The sequence below is a fragment of the Sinohyriopsis cumingii genome, chromosome 14 (assembly GCF_028554795.1).
Source record: "Sinohyriopsis cumingii isolate HCF-2022 chromosome 14, ASM2855479v2, whole genome shotgun sequence".
Classification (NCBI taxonomy): domain Eukaryota; kingdom Metazoa; phylum Mollusca; class Bivalvia; order Unionida; family Unionidae; genus Sinohyriopsis; species Sinohyriopsis cumingii.
Genome location: NC_142974.1, coordinates 24858370 through 24876354, shown reverse-complemented (window position 1 = coordinate 24876354; position 17985 = coordinate 24858370). Strand labels below are relative to the sequence as shown.

At 38.5% G+C, this 17985-nt stretch overlaps 1 protein-coding gene across 9 annotated transcripts in view; it reads left to right on the top strand.

Annotated features, from left to right (window-relative positions):
* The first annotated feature begins 17290 nt into the window (after positions 1-17290).
* The window catches only part of LOC149783433 (uncharacterized), a 33652-nt gene continuing 32957 nt past the window's right edge, over positions 17291-17985 (top strand). For 2 of the 9 annotated variants that reach the window (XM_089931665.1, XM_089931660.1), the window contains exon 1: positions 17464-17634. The gene's annotated coding sequence lies outside the window, so the exon portion shown is untranslated. The other 7 variants (XM_089931666.1, XM_089931661.1, XM_089931667.1 and 4 more) reach the window with 6 other exon arrangements.

Sequence of the window (17985 nt, the reverse complement as noted above, 5' to 3'; positions counted from 1 at the left end):
CCTCGAACGGGAACCACGGGAACCTTGTGTCCAGTGCCAGTGCCAGTCACCACTCCAACCACAACCAGAACCCCATTTTGGGTGGAGACACGCCTCTGACGTCCACTAACCCCTCGGACAGCCACAGAACTCTGGAATTATGAGTCACCAAAACCAATTTTACTTAACCTTACCCAGTGACAGTTCCATGGAGGTGTTTCCCAAGAACACGTTGTGCTGTTACACGGCCAAATTACCTCAAGCCATCCCCTTAGATCACGAAGCCCATTGGGAAGTGGCTTTAGTAGAAATGATTCACCCGACCCAAGTCCTCAATGTCCTTCCCAATCAAACTTTTTTTGATGTGGAAATTCATGACGAACAATTGCAACAGTGGATGGATAGCAATGTCAAATATGACAAGAAAACCCGTACACAAAAGTACACCACCTATCACTTGTTCATTTCCCCAGTCTATTATTTTAGTGGTCAACGTTTGGTCAGCACCATAGCCTCCAGGTTTAATGCCGTGTTTCTGAAAGCTTTGGAGCATGTTAACAAAAGTGTCACCATGGAGTACCACAAAACAGCTCGTCGCTTCTTGATGAAATTTGAACGGAGTAAAATCCTGTCCATTTTATTTTGTCCTGAATTGTATGACATGTTGGGCGGAGACATGAACCTGAGAATGAGCATGATGAAGAAAAGCGAATTACCCATCGTTTACGACAACGAGTCTTTTAGCAAGTTATTTCGTGCCCCGGTAGAACTGAACCAAGGACTGAATTGGATGTTTGTGTACTCCGATGTGGTGGAGTATAACGTGGTGGGACACACCTCCGTACCGTTACTGCGTGTCATTCCTTTCAAAGTGGATTCTGCCACGAACACTGACGAGGAAGGTGGAAACACTGACCACGTCCACCGCGAATTTGTACATCCTCACTATTTGCCTGTCAGTAAGTCGTATTTGGACACGGTCAACATTACTATAAAGGGAGATTTGGGACAAAATATTCCATTCACCAAAGGAAAAGTCACGGTGAAACTCCATTTTCGAAAACGGTTTTCTCACGATTCGTAAGTCATGTATCCAGTGTACCGAGGGGTTGCTCGACAGCGAGGACACGGTTTAGGAGATATGTTAAAATCGGCCTTTCGTTCCGTGGCCCCGGTGTTGAAACCGATGGTGACACGCGGATTGCACGCCTTGAAAGATGCGGCACTGACGCAAGGCAAAGAATTTCTCCAAAATGTCATCATCGACAAACAAAACCCTAAAGAAGCCTTCATGAGGGCAGGCAGAAATGTCTTGCTGCAAACGGGCAAAGACATTTTAGGCCAACGAGAAACACCTATAAATGCCCTGCACGCTACCGAGACAGGCATTTAACAAGGACAAGGCAGAAAGAGACGACGAAGAAAACACCCTTTCACCAGACTTCAAGCAAGAAAGGCCAAGAAAGGAAGAACCGTTCGAGACTTAGACGTTTTCGATTATTGAGAAAAGAGACAAAAAAAATGATGCACCGAGAATCTTGCGCTTGTTCCAAGATGGAACTGGATCTGTTTGCAATGCCCCCCCACGATGATGACGATGCAAGAATCCCAGTGGGTGGAATTTCACCCCGTCTCCTCACTGACCGATTCCGCTCCCATCGAGTTTGAAATCAAAGGACAGCCCGAAGATTACATCGATCTGAATAGCAGTTACTTGTACCTGAAAGTCAAAATTCTAGATAAGACTGGAGGTGCTATAGACGATGAAGCAGTAGCTCCCGTCAACAATTTCATGCATTCCTTGTTCAGTGGAGTGGACTTGTACTTGAATAACAAACTGGTCAGTAGCAGCATGGATACTTACCCTTATCGTGCCTACCTGGAAAATCTCTTGACGTACGGAATAGATGCCAAGAACACTCATCTCAATGCCTGTGTGGTATGGGAAGCTGACGAACCTATCAAGTTTGAAATATTGGAAACTGATGAAAAGAAAGACAACAATGATGGATTTGTAGAACGAAGAAAGAGAATCACGGGAGCCGACACAAGTTTGCATTTGGACATGTGGTTGCAAGAAAAGTATTTGCTGAACGGGGTGGATGTCCGCCTGAGACTGAATCGTAGCAGTGCCGCTTTCCATTTGATGGCTGATAGTGACGGTTACAAAACCAAAATCCTAGAAGCCAGACTCTACGTACGCCGTGTGGAAGTGTTACCTAAAGTGGGAAACGACATCAGTCAGACGTTGAGCAGAACGACTGCCAAGTATCCCATACGACGCGTGGAAGTGAAAACCTTCACCATTCCCAAGGGACAGCGATCCATGATCGAAGATCATCTGTTCCAAGGACAGTTACCCAAACGTTTGATCGTTGTTATCGTCGAGAATACAGCCTTCAACGGAGCTGCCGAAAAAAATCCTTTCTACTTTCAACACTTTGGCGTGTCCAAAATCGAAGTCAGTCGCGATGGCAAGACCTTGTGTACCCGACCTTTCGAACCTGACTTTACCAAGAAGAATTACTTGAGATCGTACTTGTCCCTGTACGAAGCCACCGGACAGTTAGGAACCAATACCAGTCACGGTATTACGTACGAGGATTATGCAGGAGGCTACGCTTTGTGGGCTTTCGATTTCACTCCAGACCAAGGCAGCGACGAGGGACATTTCCACCCTATAAAATCCGGCCAGATTCGTGTGGAAATTCAGTTTAAAGACCGAGACCCCGATGAAACGGTGAACGTCATCCTGTATGCAGAATTCGATAATACCATAGAAATCAACAGTTTGAGAGAAGTCATCCTAGATTACTAGAAACCATGGAAGACTGTTATCCCTCTTTACCTAGTGGAGAAACTTTTAGTGTTGGATTATTGTTAAAAAATGTTAGAGTTGTTGTTGTTTAGTGTTAAGTGATTTTTGAATAAAAAATGTTGTGTTTTGAAAAAATTGTTTGATGTTATATTGTTGGATTATTGTTAAAAATGTTAGAGTTGTTGTTTAGTGTTAAGTGATTTTTGAATAAAAAAAGTTGTGTTTTGAAAAAAAAATGCCTTTGTCTTTTGTTTAGCTATAAGAATGTTGGATTGATGCTCTTTCATTTCTTACTATCCCTCTCATGACACTCACTAAACGTTGCGACTCAAAAACCGTGTGGGAGATGTTTTCCTTCACGTCCGCGCTTTGACTTTAAGAACCGGGTTGTTTCCAGTCTAACCATCCATTGTCGACTCATCCTCCTACGAAGATGTGCTCCAAACTAGCTAAACTCAACGAAGCCTACGTGAATTTGCATAGGGTCAGACACAGTCTGATACCGAAGCCAGAAGAAATAGAGAATGTGAGAATGTTAAAAATCACTGAAGACCTGATAGAAGAGCTCTTCAGAGAAGAAATGAACAGGGAAAAAGAAGAATGGACAGAGAAGTACAGACTTCAGAGACAGCAGCAACAACAACAACAAGAGCAGCAGCAGCAACCTGAAGCTGACAGAGGCTTTGTCGATTGTCGTATCGACACCAAAGAGTTCTTCTTCTCTTTCCGAAGAAGCAGACCTATCGCCAGAAAGTCTATCCTCAGAGGACATCGCATTCTTAGAAACTAAAAAGAATGCCATAGCAAACAAAAAAAAACCCAGCCCTTTTCAGGGCTACCCAATACTCTAGAAAAGAAATAACAATCGATTTGCCAATGTGTGTAGGTAGAGTAGTGTGAAAATAAACACTAACTCTTTTTTAAAAAAATGTGAGGGTATGTGTTTGTGTGTTTGTGTTTGTAAGTGGTTAAGTAAGTTGGTATGGATAGTATATTAAAATGATGTCTTTTTTGGTGTTTGAGGTGTATATTTGGAGTTAGATTGGATTGCTTTGCGTATGTGGATAGTCTATTGAAGTGATTTATAAAAATTTTTAAATAGTGATGGGTAGCATAAAAAAGTGAGTGAGTGTTTCTTTTAGGTCGGCGCGTTGTTTTATGGTCATGATCTAGGTAAGATCAATTTTATGTTTTTAGGGGATGTTTTCGTTCACGTCCGCGCTTTCACTATAAATTGAAACTCGTTCGGCAGTCCAGCTACCCTTGTTGATTGATCAACACCAAAAATGAACACGAGACTGGAGAAACTGTTGGAACTTCATGTGCATGTGGAATATGCCAGGCGCATATTAAATGAACTGGCCGCGGAAGCCATTGTGGAGGAGGGAAGGATAAGAGAGGAGGAGGAAAGAAGAAACAAAGAAGAGGAGGAGAGAAGATATAAAGAAGAGGAAAGAAGATACAAAGAGGAGGAGAGAAGATACAAAGAAGAGGAGGAGGAGGAGGAAAAGGAGAGAAGAAGAAGAAATTTCAGAATCCCAGAGAGCGAAAATTGGGATTCTGAAGCGACATATCCTGCCTCTGCTCTCTCCCCCCAAAAGGTAAAATGTAATTGGGGGATAAGATGTGTATGCGGCGCCAGGCCTGGAAGGTGCCACCATTAACCAGGTGTCCATGAAGTTCCAAACAAAAAAAACAGCCCTTTTCAGGGCTACCCAATACTCTAGAAAAGAAATAACCATCAATTTGCCAATGTGTAGGTAGAGTAGTGTGAATATAAACACTAACTCTTTTTTAAGATAGTGTGAGGGTATGTGTTTGTGTGTTGGTGCTTGTAAGAGCTAAGGTATGTTTGTGTGAATAGTAGATTATGGGTTTCTTTATTGTTTCTTAGCGTAGGTGAAGAGTATAGTTTGGGTTTTGTAAGCGCTCACGTACGATTGTGTGGATATTAGATTATGGATTTTGTTTATTGTTTCTTAGCGTATGTGTTTGTGTGTTTGTGTTTGTGTGTTTGTGTTTGTACCCGCTCACGTACGATTGTGTGGATAGTAGATTATGGGTTTGTTTATTGTTTCTTAGCGTATGTGGAGAGTATAGTTTGGGTTTTGTAACCGCTCACGTACGATTGTGTGGATAGTAGATTATGGATTTGTTTATTGTTTCTTAGCGTATGTGTTTGTGTGTTTGTGTTTGTGTGTTTGTGTTTGTACCCGCTCACGTACGATTGTGTGGATAGTAGATTATGGGTTTGTTTATTGTTTCTTAGCGTATGTGGAGAGCATAGTTTGGGTTTTGTAACCGCTCACGTACGATTGTTTGGATAGTAGATTATGGATTTGTTTATTGTTTCTTAGCGTATGTGTTTGTGTGTTTGTGTTTGTACCCGCTCACGTACGATTGTGTGGATAGTAGATTATGGGTTTGTTTATTGTTTCTTAGCGTATGTGGAGAGTATAGTTTGGGTTTTGTAACCGCTCACATACGATTGTGTGGATAGTAGATTATGGATTTGTTTATTGTTTCTTAGCGTATGTGTTTGTGTGTTTGTGTTTGTGTGTTTGTGTTTGTACCCGCTCACGTACGATTGTGTGGATAGTAGATTATGGGTTTGTTTATTGTTTCTTAGCGTATGTGGAGAGTATAGTTTGGGTTTTGTAACCGCTCACGTACGATTGTGTGGATAGTAGATTATGGATTTGTTTATTGTTTCTTAGCCTATGTTTTTGTGTGTTTGTGTTTGTGTGTTTGTGTTTGTGTGTTTGTGTTTGTACCCGCTCATTGAGTCATCCACCCTTGTGTCTTCCATCATGTTTAGGACGGACATGCTCATGTATGTCAGATCCAAGTGGACTGTTGTTGATAGGACAGATACTAGTCAATGGATGAGGAGAGTTTACATAGAAAGACAAGGATGTGTTAGAAGGAGTTTAAGAAGAAGAAGAAGAAGAAGATGTGACAGATGCCATCTATGTTAATATTAATATTAACATAAACCCAAAGGCCCTTTTCAGGGCCAGCCATATTTCTCGAAAAGAGATAGCCTTTCCATTGCCTACCCCTTTTTTTTAAATTTAAATTTAAATTTAAATTTAAAAAAAAAATCCCATATTCAATTCCCCTTGTCCCTAGACAAACCCAAACTCTATTCCCATGTTAATTTCCCCTTGTCGCTAGACAGACCCACACTATAGTTCCATGTTAAATTCCCCTTGTCGCTAGAGTGACCCACGATTTTTCTCCATGTTAATTTCCCTTGATGCTAATCTGACCCACGATTTTTCTCCATGTTAATTTTCCCTTGACGCTAGAGTTGCCCAAGGGGTCTTGTAATGCTAATTCCCCTTGACGCTAGGGTGCCCCCATTTACTACTTCCATGTGCTAGTATGGACCTTTCTGATGAATATTCCATCCATATTTACCTCCAACTCTCCACAGCTTGTTTTTAAGCTATTCAACCATTAGTGTACTGTTTAAGGGGCGCTCACCAGTTATTGTGTACTTTTGAGACAGTGATTTATGTAAGGTGAAGTTGTTTGTATTTAAAACGTGCAAAGTGGAGAGAATATTGCCATAGCTCTATGCTACCTTAATGTAATGTGGCTAACATTGCTTTGGATATTGTACTTTTGGAAATTGTACACAATCTAAGCACACTGATAACGAAAATGACTGCTCCCTTGTGTTAAAAAAATCAGCCTGAATTAGTCTAAAGTACCCTATCCATAGCAGCTATTGAAATAGAGAAAATGAATTTTGCCAGACTAGACAATACCAGCTTCTGAAAGTGCAGTGAATGAATTAACAAATATATAAGATGTAAAAAAAGTTATCGCCTCCTTTTTGTATAATTTACCTCTGAAGTTCAGAAAGTGAAAATGACTAAATGGAGCTAGTACTTTTGAATGGTGCACATCTGGAGTAAGGCCAAGCTGTATACTCTATAACCCATAATACACCCATCAATCATACACCAAAATAAAGGGAATTAAAGGTTCTTTGAACTATACCTAAGATATACAAGATATTTTTTAAAATGCCAGTATAACCAGTGAGGAAAACCAGAGAAATTCTTTTTCTTTAAAATTCTACGCAAAATACGAAACTATAGAGCGCCACCCTACAAGTACTGGATTATACGACCGCTACAATGGCCTATTAGAGCGTCCGCCTTGGATGCAGGACGTCGTGGGTTCCATCCCTGGCCGAGTCACACCAAAGACTTACAATAATGGTACTAACAGCAGCCTCGCTTAGCGCTCAACATTAATAGGTTAGTATTAGGACTGGTTGGCCTGGTGTCAGGATAATGTGTCTGGGTGGGACATCATGCTACATGTCTGCGACATGATGCCCCAGTGCTAGACATCACTATAAACTGCCACACTGCAGACATTGGTTAGTTATCGTTAATCTTTAATTTTTTGATGCATTTCTTTTTGATAGAAGATTTAAGGCTTTCTGGTGTTGTAACGGTATTTATGTTGTTTAGTCTGTTGATGAAATTATTTATAGCAAAGTGCTTAAGATTTTTCAGTTTTTTTATTTCAAGCCCTACAAAAGGAGACCAAGTTTGTCTTGAAAGAGGATTGAAACTCTAAATTACACGGGCGTGAAGGAAAACATCGTTGTGTTCATTCTAATCATGCTTGCCGTATCTCTTTGTGTTTTAGAGGTCATATTTCTTCTTAAGTAAATACACGCATCAATAGACAGACAGATTGGGTCATCATCCTTGAGGTTCACTGTACTTTCGGTTCTTTACTTCATGCAAACCCCAAATTTATTAGTCTGAAGAAAAAAGAAAGATAACATGCCCCTCAATACTGTAACACGTCTGTTCTGACTCTACCGATGTGAGTGTGAGTGTTTATCTTAAAATGTTTAAGTAAGATATAAAAAAATGGTCAGCTTGAAAACGCGAACCAATACTGTTACGCTCAGTATTTTGATGTGGTAAGAAGAAATGGTACAATACACAAAGAGGGCTTATAAGTTCACATTCCAGTCTATCTGCACTGTAATGGTAACAACGCAAGAGCATAGGGATTATTATGCCACACAGTCCTAGAACAAAACAATGTATCAGCCGTTGTAAGCCATTTCATTGGCTATACTTATTTTCTTACCGCGTTCACTTCGAATTGACTTGAGTAGCTATTCACACAGTAACGAGAATGGCCATGCTTTACTGGGTCTATCCTATAGGCGATTTATATAAAAAAATATTTAAAAAAATTAAACTAATGCACGAACAATCATACCATGGGCGATCCCATGGAAATTGTGTCCGTCGTATTGCAAAATACATCAACATTTAATTTAACCGTGCAGATCGCTAGAACAAACCTCTAATAATACACATTTTGAAAAGTGTTGTGTGACACGGATCGCCATTGTCGCTTGGTGTCTGCTTTCTTGTTCGAAAATAGATCGTTTCGTCTTGGCTATAAAAATTTAATTTGACTAAGTTTTACGCACTACTTGAACTCATAAATTTACGTTGTAGGTGTAAGCCATCGTTCTCAGTTTTCTGGAAGTTCGTTTTTGCGTTTCTCAGATGTGATACTATTTTTTATGGACCGAACGAAATTTCTTTTGGCGTGAATCAGGACTCGTGGTTTTGTGGCATAAATGCAGAGCATTGATTAAAGCTCAGTTATGTCGTCTTCGAAATCGCTGACACGGATTTGAACTATCACTTCAGGTCTTGTGTGAGGCGATACGGTACATCATTGCCTTTTACTTTCTCAATGAAATCGTTTCATCTTATTGCAAAATTACATTTGACTAGGTTTCATACGCAGCAGGTCCCGGTATATAGGGAGAGTGTCTTAGCGTCAGAGTATTCATTCCACTCTCAAACGATCAAGAATATAGAAGAGTCAGCACAGATCGACCTGCTGGTCAAATATTTGCTAAAAGTCATACGAAAGCATAATTCACAGACGAAATTGGCAACAAAACTTACTCTGTTGGTCGTTGATTTGATGAGTCATACGAAAGTGTGTAAGTGCTAATGAAGTTTGCTATATCTGCAAAGGTAAATGGGTATTTGTCTCCAAAATACCTGTTTCGTCTAAGAAAGAGAGACAAAAGTCAAGATACCTAACATCGTTGTCGTGAGAAAGGACACTGGGATTCAGAGTGCCCTACGAGAAAAGAGAAGAAACAGAAACAAGACGAAAAAGAGAAGAGGGATTCAGAAGAAGAAGAAATTGAAGATGAGGAAGACCTTGTGCCAGTGAAGACATGGAAATGGAAAAAATTGACAATGTGAGCCGATGCAATGGCCCTGATGTGAAATTTCATACTACCTTCTAAAAGAGAATAGACCAGAAAGAAAATGTAAGTGTCTCTTGTCTTGACATTGTATAATAAGGATGGCGTGTTTTGTTTTTACTCACGCTTTATGAAATTGTGCTCTTTCACCTCTCTCTATCCCTCTGGATCATGTTTTAGTTTAACTTGAAATGGAAGGATGTTTTCTTTCACGGACGATCTTTAGGCATGCAAGTCGGTAAACAATGGTCAGTCTATTCATCCATCATTTTGTGTCTTGATGTTTCCTAAATCACACACTGATGCCATAAAATAACGGGTTAAATGGGTTTTGTAGTGTTGGGGGTGGGGGTGGGGTGTGTGTGTTTGACAGAGTTGGTCATTGCAGGTGAGGGCTTAGGTGATTTCAAACAACTTTTTCTTCTTCACTCTGTGTTGATGGAATATAATATGCTTTTTTCTTCACTCTCTGTTGATAGTATATATAAAGGGTTATTTCCTCACTCCGTGTGGATAGTGTATAATGATTTTCTTCTTCCCTCTGTGTGGTTAGTATATTATGGCTTTTTCCTCTTCCCTCTTTGAGGATAGTGTATATTGGGTTATTTATTTCTTCTTCCCTCTGCGTGGATTGTAGATATGGGTTTATATTTTTACATCTCACCTACGTGTGGATAGTAAGTATGGGATTTGTATTCTTCCTCTTCCATGTGTAGATAGTATATTTGGGGTTTGTATTATCTCCCTTCTGTGTTGATAGTATATTTGGGGTTTGTTTTTTCCTCTTCCCTGTGTGTGTGTGTGTGTGTGTGTGTGTGTGTGTGTGTCTGTGTGTGTTTATGTGTTCGCGTACGTTGTGTGGATCGTATATTAAGTTGTTTTTCTTCTTCTTCCTCCCGAGTGTGGATAGTATATTTGGGGTTTGTACGCGTTAGCGACGTTGTGTGGATAGTATATTTGGGGTTTGTATGCGTTCGCGTACGTTTGTATGGACAGTATGTTTGGGGTTTGTATGCGTTCGCGTACGTTTGTGTGGATAGTATATTTGGGGTTTGTATGCGTTCGCGTACGTTTGTGTGGATAGTATATTTGGGGTTTTCTGTGTTCGCGTACGTTTGTATGGATAGTATATTTGGGGTTTTTATGCGCTCGCGTGCGTTTTTATGGATAGTATATTTGGGATTTGTATGCGTTAGCGTACGTTTGTATGGATAGTATATTTGGGGTTTGTATGCGTTAGCGTACGTTTGTATGGATAGCATATTTGGGGTTTGTATGCGTTAGCAACGTTGTATGGATAGAATATATGGTGTTTGTATGCGTTCGCGCAAGTTTGTATGGATAGTATATTTGGGGTTTGTACGCGTTAGCGATGTTGTGTGGATAGTATATTTGGGGTTTGTATGTGTTCGCGTACGTTTGTATGGATAGTATATTTGGGATTTGTATGCGTTAGCGTACGTTTGTATGGATAGTATATATGGGGTTTGTATGCGTTCGCGCAAGTTTGTATGGATAGCATATTTGGGGTTTGTACGCGTTAGCGATGTTGTGTGGATAATATATTTGGGATTTGTATGCGGTCGCGTACGTTTGTATGGATTGTATATTTGGGGTTTGTATGCGCTAGCGTACGTTTGTATGGATAGTATATTTGGGGTTTGTATGCGTTCGCGTACGTTTGTGTGGATAGTATATTTGGGGTTTGTACGCGTTAGCGACGTTGTGTGGATAGTATATTTGGGGTTTCTATGCGTTCGCGTACGTTTGTATGGATAGTATATTTGGGGTTTGTACGCGTTAGCGACGTTGTGTGGATAGTATATTTGGGGTTTGTATGAGTTCGGGTACTTTTGTGTTGATAGTATATTTGGGGTTTGTACGCGTTAGCGACGTTGTGTGGATAGTATATTTGAGGTTTGTATGCGTTCGCGTACGTTTGTATGGATAGTATATTTGGGGTTTGTATGCGTTCGTGTACGTTTTTATGGAATGTATATTTGGGATTTGTATGCGTTAGCGTACGTTTGTATGGATAGTATATATGGGGTTTGTATGCGTTCGCGCAAGTTTGTATGGATAGTATATTTGGGGTTTGTACGCGTTAGCGATGTTGTGTGGATAATATTTTTGGGGTTTGTATGCGGTCGCGTACGTTTGTATGGATTGTATATTTGGGGTTTGTATGCGCTAGCGTACGTTTGTATGGATAGTATATTTGGGGTTTGTATGCGTTCGCGTACGTTTGTGTGGATAGTATATTTGGGGTTTGTACGCGTTAGCGACGTTGTGTGGATAGTATATTTGGGGTTTGTATGCGTTCGCGTACGTTTGTATGGATGCTATATTTTAATTTTGGTTTTATACTGCGATCTATGCGTGCGTGTGTGTGTGTGTGTGTGTGTGTGTGTGTGTGTGTGTGTTAGTGTAAGAACGTCTGGATAGTATATTTGTTGGTTTTTTTCCTCTTCCCTGTGTGAATATTATATTTTGGGTTTGTTTTTTCTTCTTCCCTCTGAGGTGTGTGTGTGTGTGTATTGGTCTCTGTTTATCCCTATAAAACTCCCTTTATCCCTATCAAATACATTCTACCTACCTACCTACAGTAGCGCGTATTCAGGTCAGCCACTTGCAACACTGTTGCCATTTATCCCCTAGTTTCCAGTACAGTGACGTCACTGACGTTGGAAATTTAGAGACTATAAATATGGACTTGGGGTTTTCCACAGGTTGTAGCTATACATATGTACTAGAGTTCATAAACAGGAACGTCACTCAAGATGAGGCTATAAAAATATAGTGGGGTTTTCCAAAGGAATAACCCACAAGTTGTAGCTATAAATAGATAGTGAGATTTCATAGGAATTTCAGCTGATTATAGCTATAAATAGATACATGGGTGTTTATCCACGATCGTCACACAAGTTGATATTGCAAGTAGTTACTAATTTTATCCATTTTAGTCTAAACCATTGTTACTTAATTTTCGGGGATATGTTTATTTTCCTTTAAATTCTGGGACAATTTCGTCATTTTAGCGTTACTTTTAGTCGCATCCATTTTGTCGTTGAGCATTTCCTTGATTATAGCTATTTATAGCATCATTACAATTATGCAAATTTTTGAACACCCAAGCAAGATTTCAGGTCTTGGTAATGCTTTATATATAAATCTCACGCTTGTACTAGTGTATGTTTGTCTCTGTCTCTGTTGTGTTTGACCCTCTACCATCATTGTCCCTAGACATTCCCACCGTGTTCAATTCCCCTTGACGCTATACAGACCCACCATGTTCAATTTCCATATGTTAAATTCCCTTGAGGTTATATCCCCCAGGGGTTTCCGTAATGTTAAATTTCCCATTGTCCCTAGACAGTCCCACGATCTATTCCCCATGTTAAATTTCCCATTGTCCCTAGACAGTCCCACGATCTATTCCCCATGTTAAATTCCCATTGTCCCTAGGACAGACCCACACTATAGTCCCCTGTTCCATTCCCCTTGTCCCTAGACAAACCCAAACTCTATTCCCGATGTTCAATTCCCCTTGTCCCTAGAGTGACCCATCAATTTTTCCCATGTTAAATTTACATTGTCCCTAGAGTGACCTAGCAATTTTTCCCATGTTAAATTTACATTGTCCCCAGATTGACCCAGCAATTTTTCCCATGTTAAATTTACATTGTTCCCAGATTGACCCAAGGGTGTTTTTAATGGTAAGTCCGATTGTCCCTAGGGTGCCCCTATTCACTACTGTTGTGGCTTAGAAGCCATTAGTTTCGAATGTTTTCAGTGGTTACAAGTGATCTACACGCTTACATTGTCAGTGATTACAGGTCTTCTACATGTTTACATTGTCAGTGGTTACAAGTCTTCTACATGTTTACATTGTCAGTGGTTACTGGTCATCTACATGTGTTTTTTCTTAGTGGTTACAAGTCATCTGCAAGTATATATAGTCAGTCGTTACAAGTCTTCTACATGTATACATTGTCAGTTCTTGCAAGTCATCGACATGTCAATATTGTGACTGGTTACAAGTCATCAAGATGTGTATATCGTCAGTGGTTTGACTGACACATTATTAAATGTACAAGCATGTACATAAAAATTATATCCATGATTATAAAGTGTTGAGCGTCAGTTTCATGTGCTTAAGACTATTCAAAATGCAGATGTGATTAATAATATTCAAACTGCTGATATACATGTAATCCTTTTGAAACAACTGACATGTGTTTAACACTATTCATACTACGGACATGTGTTTAACACTATTCATACTACGGACATGTGTTTAACACTATTCATACTACGGACATGTGTTTAACACTATTCATACTACGGACATGTGTTTAACACTATTCATACTACGGACATGTGTTTAACACTATTCAATCTACTGACATGTGTTTAACAATATTCAAACTAGTGATATGTGTTTAATAATATTCAAACTATCGACATGAATTTAATAATATTCAAACTAATGATATGTGGATAATAATATTCAAACTACTGACAAATGTTTAATAATATTCTAACCATTACTATGTGCTTTATATTATTTAAATGCAAAGCAGAGAAGGCTGTATTTAATATAGGTAAGTAGCCAGAAGTGATCTAAATGCTACATTAAATCTATTTTTGCTGTCAAAATCAAGTTGCACAAAATCATTAAAAACAATTGACTATGCTTAATTAGGAGTGAATTTAAAATTGCTTAACGAAATATGCATGGATTTCATGAATGCTACATGTTGGTACGTATTCTTCATTCATCGCGTCCAACCTCATCGTCTTTGCAATCCGTTCCCGTGTCAGTCGTTACAGTTTTCTCCTGTTTTTTAATTGGGGCAGATTCCTATTTAGACAGATAGTTCCAACTGCTCAGTCTCGCAAAGACTCAACTCTGACAAAAGGGCAAACAAATGACTTTCCTTTTGCAATGGCACGTTGCTTATAGCGAGTGTGATATCATTCAACTGTGTGACCGAACTGCATAATATGCACCAAGGCATGCGCCGATAATAGGTCGTCGTATCTGGCAATTGTCATGACCAATTACGTCCCAAAAATGCCAATCATCAAGTTACTGACATTGACATATTTTTATTTACATAGTTTGAGCGTGCGATAGTTATATATTTATGCGAAGTGAATTATTGACAAATACCACGGTCATAGCTTAAAAAATTCTAATTGGATGTTTGTGACCGACAATTAAATTTCTCATCGTAGGGGCTGGGATATTATGATGAATATAATCAGTTCGTTTTCCTATAGGACAGAGCAAGATTAATTCGTTTTGCTATAGGACAGAGCAAGATTAGTTCGTTTTCCTATAGGACAGAGCAAGATTAGTTCGTTTTCCTATAGGACAGAGCAAGATTAATTCGTTTTCCTGTAGGACAGAGCAAGATTAGTTCGTTTTCCTATAGGACAGAGCAAGATTAATTCGTTTTCCTATAGGACAGAGCAAGATTAATTCGTTTTCCTATAGGACAGAGCAAGATTAATTCGTTTTCCTATAGGACAGAGCAAGATTAATTCGTTTTCCTATAGGACAGAGCAAGATTAGTTCGTTTGCCTATAGGACAGAGCAAGATTAGTTCATGCTATTTAGGGCTAGAAGTAATTTTTCCAGAAATTTCAGTGGTCGGTTCCTGACGTACAAGAAGATGAATCGAAATTTCCCTAAGATTGTCTTGTATTGACTATCATGGAAATGGAATGCGTTATATGCCTTGTATTGACTATCATGGAAATGGAATGCGTTATATGCCTTGTATTGACTATCATGGAAATGGCATGCGTTATATGCCTTGTATTGACTATCATGGAAATGGCATGCGTTATATGCCTTGTATTGACTATCATGGAAATGGCATGCGTTATATGCCTTGTATTGACTATCATGGAAATGGCATGCATTATATGCCTTGTATTGACTATCATGGAAATGGCATGCGTTATATGCCTTGTGTTGACTATCATGGAAATGGCATGCGTTATATGCCTTGTATTGACTATCATGGAAATGGCATGCGTTATATGCCTTTCACATATTACTTGAAAAAGATAGGTTTCCAGATTTTGAGATGTTTTGTATGTACAGTTACAGTGGATGAGCACGCTTTAAGAAATATTGTTTCTGTACAGAAATAATTTATAGAGCATAATAAGTTTCCAGAGTTTGAGGAGAGATTTTATATGTATAGTGATAGCGATTGCACAAGCTTAAATGAATATCTGGAAATGAAAGTACATATTAACTCAACAATTATATATATATATATATATATATATATATATATATATATATATATATATATATATATTATACAACAGTCAATGACAAGAGGGTATGGAATGTGCTGTCGTCTGTTTCATAACTTGATAAAAGGGGGAAAAATCAGATACCTTGCAGAAGATTTAGCACAAATTCTGGTACATTCTATTATGGCCAAATAATTTGACTACACTGCAAAACGATTAATGGGAAAATTCAAGCAGCATATTTTATATCACTCGACACCAGAATGGGGTTTTTGTTGCTGCTATTTCTACAAAATAAATCGCTCGAAAGTATCACTGCCAGTCGTCATCAGCGACTGTCATTAATGTCATAATATCGGTTCTTTTTTCTTTTTCAACTCGTTTGGTGATCTTCTGATGTTTTCGTGATAATCATATGATTTCAATCTACAATATGATCCGTACATGGTAGATACGGTAGATTTTCAAAACATATTAATCAAAATATTTAGTAAGCATTTTCATGAACCTTCCTTAAGAACAAAGACAATACCTGGAAGTAAATTTTAAGAGCTAGCACGTCAGTATATAAAATGCTATTGTGTAGTAAATACTATCGATGCAGATATGTTCCATTTTCCACTTAAGTATGTGAGCTTTGTATAGTTTATAACAGTGTCATCAATAGTGTTTGCGTCATGATTATTTGTAAATTTATGGGTTTTAAAACACAGCGTGCTACATATTGCCATGAAAATGCCTTACGTCTGGCGAGATAAACGTTTATGGAGACGGTGTTGGATTGTCTCATCTCATTTGACGGTAGTAACGTACATTTTGTTTGCTGCAAAAAGGAGTAAGTTTGAATAATTCGTTGAATTAAATCATGCCATTAGTGGACAGATATATGGGATCTGAGTTATTAGGAAATGGGTAAAATTGCCAGTGTACCTTTTATTTTGGTTTGAATCAACACAGTTAGAATTGATATTGTTTCTTGTGAATGAGCCATGAAATAAGCGTTGGTCATTTCATGTCAGACATGAAATTAGTTTTGGTCATTCAATTTCTGTCAGGCAGGAAATTAGCATTGGCTATTCTGTTTCTGTCAGAAATGAAGAGGTTGTTTCCTAGATACCCTTTTGTGGAAATTAAATTAATCCACGATATTAGAGAAATTGGCGATTTTGACAAAACGTACTGAAGTATGTTCTCAGAACAATGTTTAAGAGTAATAAAGTGATTACATATATTGGCGACTTCTATGTAATGCGTACGATCCCGTTTTATCTTAGAGGGGATGATATGTTTCCCAGTGATAGTCGAAAATTCAAATCGTACAAAAAAGTAAACTAACAAACCAACAATCGAAAGGGCTTCAAGGTCGCGAGCGATTAACTCTAGTATGGAGAATTTTACCTCTACATGTAGCGCACGACTGTAAACGAAGAAGGCAATCAGTGATTCACTATTCGGTGATAAGGAAATACACCTCACGAGGTGAACTTTGTTATCTGCAATACTTCGAAGAAATGAATTCTTGTATCTCTACACCTACAGATGCACAATCATTATTTTTTCTAAAACTAGATTATATACGGTCTAAAAAATATGGATTTAAAATTTTAAATTTCCTTTATATCCATTGAATTAAGGAATTTGACTTTCCGTTGACGGTCGTGTAATTTATGTAACATATACCTTCCACTCTTTACGAGTTATTAAAATACAACATAAATACGAAATGGATCTATGCTATAAAAATAGCGCGACAAAACATGGAAACTATTATAAATTTGCCAACAACGTGACTCCAAGACATTTTAAACAAAGCTGGTTAGCTCCACCATTATACAGGGCTATATAGAGAGGGCAGAAAATTAACCCTCGTCTCTCCCCTGATAATTTCCTCTAGAGTAGGACGCCAATGAGAAATATGCAACATTTGAAATCAAGTACACTACATGCATTAAACTCTGTCATGATTTATTATTGAACGACCAAGATATGCGCTCTTAAGAGTCTCAGGACATCAAGTACATGTCAACTGTTAGCCTCGGATATAGTGACAGGACCGAATAGGTAAGAATTTTTCAGTTGGATTTATCAAACGAAACATGTGAGTGTTGCGTATTTGCTGTACATGTTTTACCTGTTAAAAAGAGGCAATATAGTATCAATATGTATGAGTATTAACAAGAGCAAAGAAGAAAAAGGAATAGTATATTGTGAAAATTGTTCCACTGGATGTAAGAGATTACATTTCTTCCAAGACTAATTGGATACTAATAAGTCAGTGAGTAATTAAAAGGTAGATTAGTTTATGGTAGATACTGAAGAGTGTATATACCATTTATAGGTTCTTTTAAATGCTTAATATAGTAAGTAAAAAAATATTATTTGTGACGGAAACATTATTTGACTCTTCGTCTACTCTTATCTTGCACTATTTATATTTATTTAACATGACTTCCGGGTCCTACAGAAAAAAACAAAAAACCATAGACTCCTTGATCACCACGTTCAAGACGGCAGTAATAGGCACAGCCAGCGATTTCCTTGGGAACCATAGCAGGAAAAATAAGCCCTGTGTAACATCAGGTATTCTCGACCGCTGTGATGTGAGGAGAAAAACGAGGAGCAAACG